The 11,917-nt window shown below is 39.0% G+C and overlaps 3 pseudogenes; 2 read left to right on the top strand and 1 right to left on the bottom strand.

Annotated features, from left to right (window-relative positions):
* The first annotated feature begins 1,182 nt into the window (after positions 1 to 1,182).
* Positions 1,183 to 1,967, top strand: LOC148914915 (elongation factor 2 pseudogene; annotated as a pseudogene).
* Positions 1,968 to 6,117: 4,150 nt separating this feature from the next.
* On the top strand, positions 6,118 to 7,083 carry LOC107880526 (DNA repair protein XRCC3 homolog pseudogene; annotated as a pseudogene).
* A 196-nt stretch (positions 7,084 to 7,279) lies between these two features.
* Positions 7,280 to 9,745, bottom strand: LOC148914914 (uncharacterized; annotated as a pseudogene).
* Positions 9,746 to 11,917: the final 2,172 nt, after the last annotated feature.

The following is an 11,917-nucleotide window of genomic DNA, read 5'->3' as shown; positions in this document are numbered from 1 at the left end:
TGGACAACGGCAGATTATGCCTTGCAGGTACACTTTTTATCATGTTACATTCACTGCTTCATTTGCTTTCGGTTGTCATTATGTAATATGGTTTCATTTCAACGCGTCTTCAGCAATTTCTAGAGCCGTTAAAAGCGGGCAAGACACGTGGATCGAAGAAGGCAAATGCTGCGTCTAAACACCAGTGACCTTCCAAACCAACAAGCTGAAGAATGTACATCACTTTGTGAATGGTACGTGGCAACACGGGTATGCCCAATCTTGGAAAAAAGTCCACAAAGTCTATTTTCCATATAATCTTCGAGAGTCCCATTGGGTTGCAATCGAAATTGATTTTGTCCGACATACGCAACTGTGTATGACTCATATTTTGAATATACCAAACCTTCGGTGGTTACACTACGCAACTTGTTAGCGATACGCTTGCACGAGTGCTGTACAATATGAAGTTTTATGAAGAATCTGAGGTTGAAGAGGTGAAGCAAAAGGGGCTGCAGATGTCGAGGTTTACGCCATTCTCAGTTTGCATCATTGGAGGTGTGCCACAACAACGAGATGGGTAAGAATTGTGAATTTAGTTTATTTTTTCAAAATTTTATATAAATGCAGTTGTCATTTTCCAACTTATTGGCCTCACGACGTCTTGCGGAATCATGACCGCTTCAATTCATCGAGCATCTCGGTCGGGCTTTCGCATAAAATTGACCCGTCGAAGATCAAATATTACCGATGAAGCTTGCAATAGAAGGTTTAAGGGGGGAGGCATATTTATGAGGTAAATGTCTTAATCTGTGTGAATTGACCTCAGTGACGACTTATGACTGGGGAATTCACTTTGCTCATTACTTATGTCAGGAACTCCTTTGTATGAAGATGTAGACGTGGAAGCTTTGCTGGCCCTACTTTGGCTCGTAATCCTACCTTTTTGCTAGAGCTAGTTGGTTTTGTTAGTATTGCGAGGTGTAATATTGTACAATCTAGAAGCAGTGGCTAATTGCCTTACATGGCACACACACTGTTTCGATTTTGAAGGTTAACTATTTTGGACACCTCCATATGTAAATATAGTTGCTGTTTATGGATGCTTTTGTAGTTGCTCTTTATGGATGCTGTTATAGTTGCTGTTAATGGATGATTTTATAGTTGCTGGTTTTGGATGCTTTTGATAGTTCCTGTGTATGGATGCTTAAGAATGGTTCATTCTCTGACTTGATCGTAATACTTCATCGCTTGTTTTCTTACTTTTTACGCGTTGCTAGTGGAACTCGCAAAACATTTGTATTTCGTGTTATTTGTGTATGCGTTTTAAATTTTTGTTATGCATTTGGTCAACTAGGGTTTTTATGAGTTAGTTTATTTATTTAGGAGCTTGTGTCTTGTTGCTGAAAAAATTGATGGATTTTTGTTTATTCCTATTTTGCTTGCTCATTCATTATGAGCTACAGAACCAACCTGTATTCAGCTTGCATTGGCATAAGAAAACATGAGGGGTATTTGCTTTGAAGTCTGTGATGTGGTTCTTCATGCTGCTGCCATCCACAGAGGAGGTGGTCAGGTCATTCCCACTGCTAGGACACTCATCTATGCTTCCCTCACTGCCAAGCCAAGGCTCCTTGAACCTGTATATCTTGTTGAAATCCAAGCTCCAGAGCAGACTCTTAGTGGTATCTACGGTGTTCTTAATCAGAAACGTGGGCACGTGTTTCATGAAATGCAGAGGCCTGGTACCCCACTCTACAATATGAAGGCATACCTCCCGTCATTGAATGTTTTGGGTTCTCTGTCAATGAGGGCTTCGACTTCAGCAGCCTTCCCACAATGTGTCTGTGATCATTGGGAGATGATGATGTCTGATCCATTGGAAGCCGGATCCCAGTGTTTCACAGCTTGTGACAGATGATATCCGTAAGAGGAAGGGTTTGAAGGAGCAAATGACCGCACTATCCGAGTTTGCGGAGAAACGGTGAGTAATTTGTTTGATTATATCCAACAATTGGAGGATGGAGTTAGTTTGAGACAGTAGTTCCATTGTACGCCTATTAGGGTTTTCGCTTTTTTGTTTTCGTTTAAGGTTTGCACCAACCCTCGTTGTTGTAGTCACCATCCTGTGGCAAGAGTAACGCTTTTGTGCGTGCTCAAAGATTTAAATCACACCGTTTATTATTATTATTATTAATTTTTTTATTTTTTTATTTGTTTCCTCCTCGGAGAAGAAGCAAAGTGGTTACAAATATGAATGACGTGGGAATAAGTTTTCTTCTGTCAAATTCCGCATGGAGCTAGAGTTCTACGCTACCATCCGATGAGACTTGACAAACAATTTGTTTTTATCTTCTTACATTTGTCATAGATGAGATTAAATGTAACCACTAATGACTGATCCCTTTATTTGTTATATTTTATTTATTCCAATTGCCTGTGCATCACATGGAAATCTTAGGATTTCTTTACATCAAACTGCCTCTTAAGAGTCATGAGAAGTAGAAGAGGAAGAAGAGAAAACAGAAGGACCTAGCTGGAGCTTACAAGTAATTAAACTAAAGTTCATTAATTTAAAGTCGGGAGAAGAAAACATGTTTATGGGACCATTCCTAATTGACTGCCCCCTCGAATTGCACAATGGCAATTTGGTCTCCTCCAACGACCCTAAAGCAGGCAAAACATTGGTGTTGGAAGGACATGTAAAAGGGTTATTGTGCATTCCATTGGCCAAGCTTGAATGGATTTTCTTTTCTATTGTATTTGAAAGAAGTGGAGACTGTTATTAGACCAATTGCCATTGACATACCATGTAATAGCAATATGAGGCCAATATACTTCTGTAGAGGCAATATTAGAGCAATATAAGTACAATACCATAGTCATATGATCACAATATACTTCATATAGGATGGCAATAAACATACACTATGTATACAATACAAGGGCAATATGAAGCAATATACATGCAATATAACAGCAATATTAAGTGAATCTACATACAATACACACACATCCATTACAGACTACATTTTACACATGCAAACCAAATCGCCTCCGAACCTTAACAATCCTATTCCGCGAAGGAAAACGAAGGCACCAAAAGATCCATGTACTCGGTTGACATGACCTACAGCAGCACTCACCCTTACTACAGGTCCATGAAAAGATCCATGTCTTTGTGCTTTCTCCTCGCTGCATGCACGAGGCTATGATGAGCCATTCCCTCACCGCCCACATTCAGCACCTGCCACACACCAGCTACATCAATTTCACTCCAATTGTAGTCTGGTGAGATGACCAAGCATAATCTCGGAACATTTCGAAGCCGTTGTTGAAACATTCAACCATTTCATGGTTATATTCTTCAGATTTTGTGAATTGTTCGACGGCATTTTTCTTTCTCTCTTCGATTGCAACTTCAACGACTCTAACTCTTTGCTCCGATTGTTTGCTTTTAGAGTTTGCTTCACTTCTCCAGCATATGCTTTGTTCAACTTGTTAAGTTGCCCATAACTTGGCCATGAATATCACATTTAGTCTCCCACCAATCTGTTGCCTTAGACAAATATTGGAGGTCGTGCTTGACGGCAGAGATTTTGTCAAGCGGATCATTGCTCTCAGCCTCACTTCCAGATGAAGTGGGATCATGATTGGGAGTCGGAGGTGGAGATGGGAATGGCACATGCCATGGGGTCCCCGGGAAACTGCCATGCTCGTTTGGAGGGCGTACATCCGACATCTTGAACTATTGATGGGAACAATTCACAACTGCAGACTGAAAGTTTGCATTTGAGTACGACTCATTACCTCTCTGAGGTTGAAGAAGTTGCCTAAGTTGCAATTATTTATAGGAAGGTTGAGTTATATGGAGGAATTGATATGAAGTATATTGGGTATTTATGTGGTGCAATGAATTGATGGGATTGCAAACTAGACCATTAACTCGGTTGGCTGTAATTTACAGCAGTAGAGCATTACATTAACAACAATAAAATGGGCTGACAAACGGATAAAAGCAAACTTAATAGGAAATTGGAAATTGTGGATTTGAACCCAAAGTAGGACTATGTAACTAAGCATTTATTGCGAATTTCAGAAAAGAAAATTGGAACATAGCAAAATAGCAAATTAGCAAAAGTGGAAACTTGGAAAATGGGACATAAGGAAACTTGGAAAATTGGAAAAGTGGAAATAGGAAAAAAGGAAAATTGGAAATAGGAAACTAGGAAATAGGATAAAAGGACACTTGGAAATTTGGAAAAAGCCAAAAACGACACTTCGAAAATTGGGTAATTGGAAAATAAAGACCGTTGGAAAATTGGAAAATTGGAAATTGAACGAAAGGAAACTTGGAACATAGGAAAAAGGAAAAAAAGGAAAGGATGAAAACATGAAAATTGGAAAAAAGGAAAATTCGAAAATTCGAAATAGGAATTAGGAAAAAAGAACACTTGGAAAATAGGCAAATTGGAAACGAATTGAAATTGTGGAAATGGGAAATAAAACAATTACCATATTGGACAATTTTAATTACTTTCTGAATTAGGCAAAGTATGCAACTTTTTTGAATTACATAATGGGAAAATAGGAACATTGAAAAATTGGAAAACTGGAAATAGTATAAAAGGAAACTTGGGAAATTGCAAAATACTAAAATAGGAAATAGGAAAAATAGGCAAAAATAATGAAAATTTGGATGACACATGGAAAATAGGAAAATATGAAAAATGAAAAAATGGAAACGAAATGACATTGCTGAAATGAAAAATACGACAATAACCATATTGGTCAATCTGAACGCAGTTGGTCAATTAGGCAAATAGGCAAATCCCTGATTTGAATTACATAATGGGAAAATTACCAAGTTCAGAACATCCAAAATAGAAATATATTACAAAAAGGCATATAGTGAACTGGGTAATAACTCCGCCCAATACTATCCGCCTAAGACTCCCGCCAATCCCTCCCGCCAATTACTCCCCCTCATCTCTCCCGCCAATAACTCTCTCTGTTACTCCAGGTCATTAAAGCCTGCCTATATTAATCAACCCAGCTGTTTGCAATTAAAACTTCCATCACATTAACTGCAGCCATTACCTTCCCCACAGATTTCACTCCCAGATGAAGTAGACGCCTTTATTTCCAATTCAGTCGTCCACCAGACCTACAATAAATATCGAAGACCATGGACCATAACCTCACACCAAACCCAACACTTTCAATTCTTGAAGGAGGAAGAGGCTGAAACAGAGTCACCCAATTCACTCACTGCAGACTTGGTCCATGGAATGCAGCAATGTCGAGGCAATACCATGTTTTGGAAAAATCTCCATGCAGACATAGTTTCAAAAATTGTGGAGGGCCAAGCTAGATGGGGTGTCATAAAAAACCGCACAATTCGCTCTCGTTATCATGCCCGCATGCATCTCCTACATATAAAGGCAATGAAAGGAAAAATTGAAATTGCCCCTGCCACTGCAATTATGGTATTCAAGGAATCAGAAGAAATGGCCAAGTTGAAGCAAGAAGAAGTGGAAAGAGGATTCGAACTATTTCGTAAGTTTGCAAAAATAGTGGATCCAGCAGGAAACTGGGCCAACATCACTGTGACGGGGTCATGAATTTCATGGGTCGTGGTCGCCAACTTGAAGAGTATGCAACTTCGAATTTGTCAATAGCAGGGAAATGGAACTATGACGTCGCCTCTTTTTGTAATATGTAACGATGGGGTGGCCTGTTGTTGTATTATGTAAGTTTGGAAATAGGAATTTATGGAATGATGATGCCTCTTTTTGTATTTGTGCGTATAGAATTTATCGGTGTCCAGTTGAGTGGCGATATAGTAGCAATAACTATACAATAAACATGCATATAGTGGCAATATTATGTCAATAAGTGTGCAATAGAGTAGTGATAGGGTTACAATATGATCATATTACAGTACGTACTGCATCAGAATGTTTTTAAAAGTATTTGGTCCAAAAAATAAAAAAAAAATAATTACAACCTGGAAAAAGGATGAATTATACATCCCTTAAAAGACATATGGCCTACATTACAGACCTTCAAAATGAACTCTATATATATAATGCATGCCTTGTAGCACCATCACATCCCCCCCTAAATTACAGAAACATGACACCCCAAAACCTCATGCTCCTTCCTCTTTCAACCCCTAAATTATCCATTGGATGCCCAATACTAGATGACTGCTTGGGGGGTGGGATACCCTGTAACTCCAGAATAGAATTGGTAGGGGAGAGTGGTTCCCGAAAGACGCAACTTTGTCTCCAACTTACGCTACGAGGTCAGCTCCCACCCTTACATGGCGGACTAGGGGGCTCCTCCGTCTACATATTCACAGAATTCAGCTTCTAATTTCGTCGATTGCAACAACTAGGCAACCTTTATCATGCATCGTACCCCAACATAATAAGGTTGGAGCCATTGAAGGACATATATGTTTGTGGTGTTCATGATCCTCAACAACTCATCCATGTCCTTGGAGACCTAGAACCATTTATTGGCATTGATCACACTTGCCTACCAGTGAAACTCATAGTCATTGACTCCATTGCTGCATTGTTCCGATCACAGTATCAGACAACCCCGGCAGATTTCAAACGGCAGTCTGAAATGTTCTTCAACATATCTGGGACATTGAAGGGTTTAGCAAATAAGTTTGGGTTGGCGGTGGTTGTCACCAACCAAATGGTGGATTTTATTGGGCCACGTGATGGAGTGAATGGGGTGAGGTTGGGAAACTTGGAGTCCCTGGACATATCAGGTAGACGGGTGAATCTAGCTTTGGGACTGGCTTGGGCACATTGCATAAATTCAAGAGTGTTCTTGGCAAGACATGAGCAATCTATTGGGGTTAACATTCGTAATGCTCCTTTAACAACGATATGTAGTCAAACACATAGGACATTTCACCTTGTATTGGCCCCACATCTGGCCTATGCATCGGCCGAATTTGTAATCACAAAAGAAGGTATAGTCGGAGTATCACGGTAACTGTGTAATACAGGAATTCTAAGAACTTTAATGTTTTGGATCCATTTGGAATTACATTCCAGGCCCTTTAATTTCGCACTCAAATTATAATAGCAATCTGGAAGTAATACCAGTACAATAAAAGTACAATATAATGTCAATCTGGACGCAATACAGCATACTGTAGCAATGCAACCCAAATTATGCAAATGTAAAAGAATTCTCATTCAACATAACACAAAACCACCACAAATAAAAGTAAAGTTTACAGGACCTACCAAAGCAAGAGAAATCATATTGTCTAAGATACATTTAGCAATGGAATAGTGTTTTTACAGGTGCTTTTATTGTGGCCTGCGGAACCACACCTTGAGCACTTTCTTCTAATGGTGCCCTCTCCTTGCGAGGGAATTCTTAACTTCTTTCGTCTGCCTGGCATGACCCTTGCAATGGGAGGCAGCACAACTCGACTTCGAACATCTTCAGGAATATCCCACATTCCGTGAGGCTGTATCAGGTAGATGCTATCCGAATAAGCATCCATCCAGGTTTTCCGAGTGTAATACCGAGAAGCCTTTGAGTATACATTTACTTTCAAGAAGCGGCAAACTGCAACTACATGCTTGCAAGGTAGCTGCTCAAGCTGAAACTTTCTACAACTGCAAGTGTTGTTCGTCAAATCTACGAGGCCATCCATATCACCGTCCAAAACATTAAACTGTGCATTATTTACTTTAACCACATTCATCCTTGCAGCATCCTCCAACCTGTTCCTCAATTTCTTCTCTCCAAAATTGGGGCACAATGTTGTTGTACACTTCAAAGCCAAGTCACGACGTTCGGTGAACCATTTGACAAGGAGATTCATAATTTCCCCTATCAAATGAACCACTGGCAGTGTCCTTGCAAACCTAAGGACTGAGTTGATTGACTCCGCAATATTTGTTGTCATTACATTGTAGCGGCGTCCATCCATGTGAGCTCTAGACCACTTATGTAACCCTGCCTCTTCAAGATATTTAGCAACATGTTCCTTTCGCTTGATCTTGCGAAAATGACAATGAAATTCAGCAATGGAATAAGATTTCGCAGCCTGCTCAAAGTGCATAAGCATTGGATCACGTTTTTCAACTTGCAAGTGCGTTTCATATTCCCCTTCATATGATAAAAGCATATGCCATGTTGCACAGTTGGAAAAACTTTGTTCCACACATTCTGTATGCTAACATTTCGATCAGAAATAATAACAAGATTGGGACACTCACCAATGGCTTCATGAAGTTTAGTGAAAAACCAATGCCATGATGCATCCGTCTCTAAATCCCCGATCCCAAAAGCAAGAGGATATATATTTCGATTACCAAAAAATGCATTTGCTACAAACATAACACCCTTGTACTTGGATTTTAAATGAGTGGCATCCACAGCTATCACTGGGCGCATGGAAGAACAAAACCCTCTAATACATGCGCCAACCGCCATAAATAAATACACAAAGTGATTGTTCTCATTAGTTTGGATGTGTGTTTTTGTGCCGGGATTCATACGCTCCAATTCATAGCAATAAGCTGGAAGAATATAATATGCCTCCTCCGCTGATCCTCTAATGGACAATAGAGCTAACTCCCTTGCTTTCCAAGCTTTCGAATAATGGATTCTTAAACCAAAGTTGTGTTTCACATCTCTCATAATGTCACTTGGTGTGTATGTTGTCCGAGAATCCTTCAACTTCCTTTTACATGAAGTGGCTACAAGTGCTGCGGTTGCTTGACGATGGTTGTCACTTATGAACCTCAAATCGCATTCATGGACAGTTGTACACCTCACAATCATGAAGCTGTATTCTCCAAATCTCGATGCTCGGACCCGCCATGGGCATGGACGTTGACAACAAACCACAAGCAACCTCTTTCTGCAGGAGATTTGCACCTTAAATTCAAAGTGGCCTCTTATTGCCGTCAACTGTAACTCCGTCAACAATGCTTTCTTACTTTCGAAAATTTGCCCAACTGTAATTTTCGAATTCTAATCACTTCGCGAACACCCGCTATCCAAATATGCTTCTCCATCATTTACACCGGCTTCATTGTACCGGTTCTGTTCACCTATTTGATTCCAATAATGTTCACGAATGGGTTCAGATTCTCCTCCTAAACGCATTATTGGCAGTTGGGCAGATGTGTTCAAGCAGCCCAAAATAGGAGGGGCAGAGTACACTGACACTTCATTTCTTTCAGTACCATTATCACCACCATGCATGTCCTCCACCTCGCTAAAATCAATCATATCCGTAACATCTGTCCCTACTTCACCTCCCACATCGAGTGCCATTTGTATTATTCCAACTTACTTCATTGCTTTCAACAATGGCAACTGAAGAACGACCCATCTGACTACTATTTGTCGTGATATGCATACTATCAACTACATCATTTGTGAGCCCTTTATCTTCTATACTCACGAGTAAGGGAGCTAGTTTTGAAGGTGTTACCTCAAAATTGTACTTCATAAAAAAATTGACATCATCATCATCCTCAATCTTTATGTGCTTCCACTCATTCGAGGCCACCAAAACTGAGAATTTTAAGCAAACCTTGTCTTCCCTGCTGTTTGTATTACCAATTTGATGCACACGGTCCAACAGTTCAGCAAATTTGATGGTCCGTGAAACTATTATGCCTTTTGAGTCACCCCCTTCGTATTTGCACATCTTCTTCGAGGTAACCCATTTTCCATTGTAGCACACGAGAATAACAATTGTCTCCATTTCTGACCATGACAAAACAACAGTTCATTAACACAATATAACCACAATAACCATGCAATACATTAGCAATATAACAGAAATATAACAGCAATATAATGGCAATATAACAGCAATATAATGGCAATATAATAGCAACATAACAACAATACGACATTAAAATAAGAGGAACACTGGTGTAACACATCAGAATCACACTATACAGATCTACTACATCAAATAGAAAATCCCAAGTTTCAAGATTCACATATCCAGACCAATCTAAGTGCAATTGGTACAAACCCAGATGAATGAGCATGGATATTCAACAAAACCTAACCCAAAGCAATTAAAGCCAAAACCAATTTCACACAGACCCAAACAATCAAAATGTAACCCATTTCACATAATCCCACTGATATTAAAAGAAAATAACCATCAACCCTACCTTTTCGAGGTCGGCAATCCACTACTGCTTCACGGTTGCAAGCAGCTATTCAGAAGACATACCTAAAGGGAGGGGTTCGCGATTCCAAACAGAGAGCAAGATCGAATATGGGGAGAAAGAGACATAACGAAGCTAGAGAGAGAAAGAGCTACGGTATGAGAAAGAGAGCAAAGACAGAGACAGAGAGTTGTGCTACAGAGAGAGAGAGCCAAGAGAGACAGAGAGCTACGATAGACCTATACCAAAGAGAAACAGAGCTGTGCCACAGAGAGAGAGAGAGAGAGAGAGAGAGAGAGCTGAGAGAGACCAAAATTTATGAACTTGTGATAAATCAGCAATAAGTGGACAAGAATGTTATATTTATAGGTTGTAGTTTTACAAAAATTGGGAATGGGTGGTATTTTTAGTTAATATTAACAAAGGGGTGGTAGTGAGGGTCATTTCCCTATTATTTATCATTATTTAGTATTATTGTGATTATTATTAAAGCATATGGATTGGATGAGATCGGGTTATTTACGAAAGTCTATTATTCTAATTGTGGTATTAGTATTTTATGGAAATTAAGTGTAAACAAGTTTTGATTGCTATTTGAATTGTTTTTTAGATTTTTGGAATATATGCTTGAGAGTTTATTTTCTATACTATGAATAAATATTTGGGAAAATACATGCTATTGTTGGCTCTCTTGCTATTATTATGTTTATATTTTAACCTCCAAGTGGATGTATTAATATGTTCCACTGTAATAGTTATGATTTCATATTAATTTTGAAGCTAATAAAAATAGCTTTGAGGAAATGAGATTGTTTGGAGTCATATATTTTGCACAATTGAGTTCAAATTTTCTCTACACTAATTTCAGCCAAAAAGAGCAGCTAATTATATTTGGTAATGTATATGTGCACGATATGAGATGCCATTGGTTGAGGATATGTCATTTATTTTTAATTTTTTTCCTGATATTTTCAATTTTTTTTTTCTCTGAGTCCATTTTGATAGATGTCCACACATGTACAGACAACTTAAACATCATAGTCAAGCTTTAATGTCTTCGTAAACTTAATGCTTCTCTTTTGCTTGCCTAAATACACAACAATTAAGTTATGAAGCAACTTGAAGAGTTTATGATTACTACTTGGTTATCTATTGTGGTAGGTATAAGTATATAGGTATTATCAGGTGTTTCGAAAATTTTCCGGTTGACGGAATTTTGTCAATGAAGAGATACTCGAGCTAGACTAGAAAGATAATTTTCTAGTCAGGATTTTGATAGTGTAAAGTCCCACACTGGAATAACACACAATAATAAATGCTTATAATGACTTAAGTAATAATTTGTTATGCCGAGCTTAGTAGCGTGGGTCTGTAAGCAGGGTATTAAAGAGATTGTTTGTTTGAACAAAGCCTTGTCAGATGAGGTGTGGTGCTCTTGGACCGTTCACTACGGTGAAGTCGCACAAAATACGCCCTCTACCCTTGGGTAAGTAGGGCCACCCAACCAAAACGGGTGGGTAGCAAACGCAAAACTCTACGAAAATTTGATTGGGTACCAGGAAGAAGAAGAAGAAGAAAAAAAAAAAAAAAAAAAAGAAGAAAAACCTGGACCTCAACCACACATCAAGAGCCATTACACCTCAGTGTGCTGCCTGCCTTGGCGTCTCGTCACACAATCACTTTCTCTTCCTTTCTCTCCCAACTTCCAAAACAACTATATATATATATATATATATTTTATGTTCTTTCAT

This window comes from Prunus mume, linkage group LG8 (genome assembly GCF_029339155.1).
Source record: "Prunus mume cultivar Tortuosa linkage group LG8, ASM2933915v1, whole genome shotgun sequence".
Classification (NCBI taxonomy): Eukaryota; Viridiplantae; Streptophyta; class Magnoliopsida; order Rosales; family Rosaceae; genus Prunus; species Prunus mume.
Note: the sequence above shows the minus strand (reverse complement) of the source record. Positions and strands in the feature narration are given on the sequence as shown.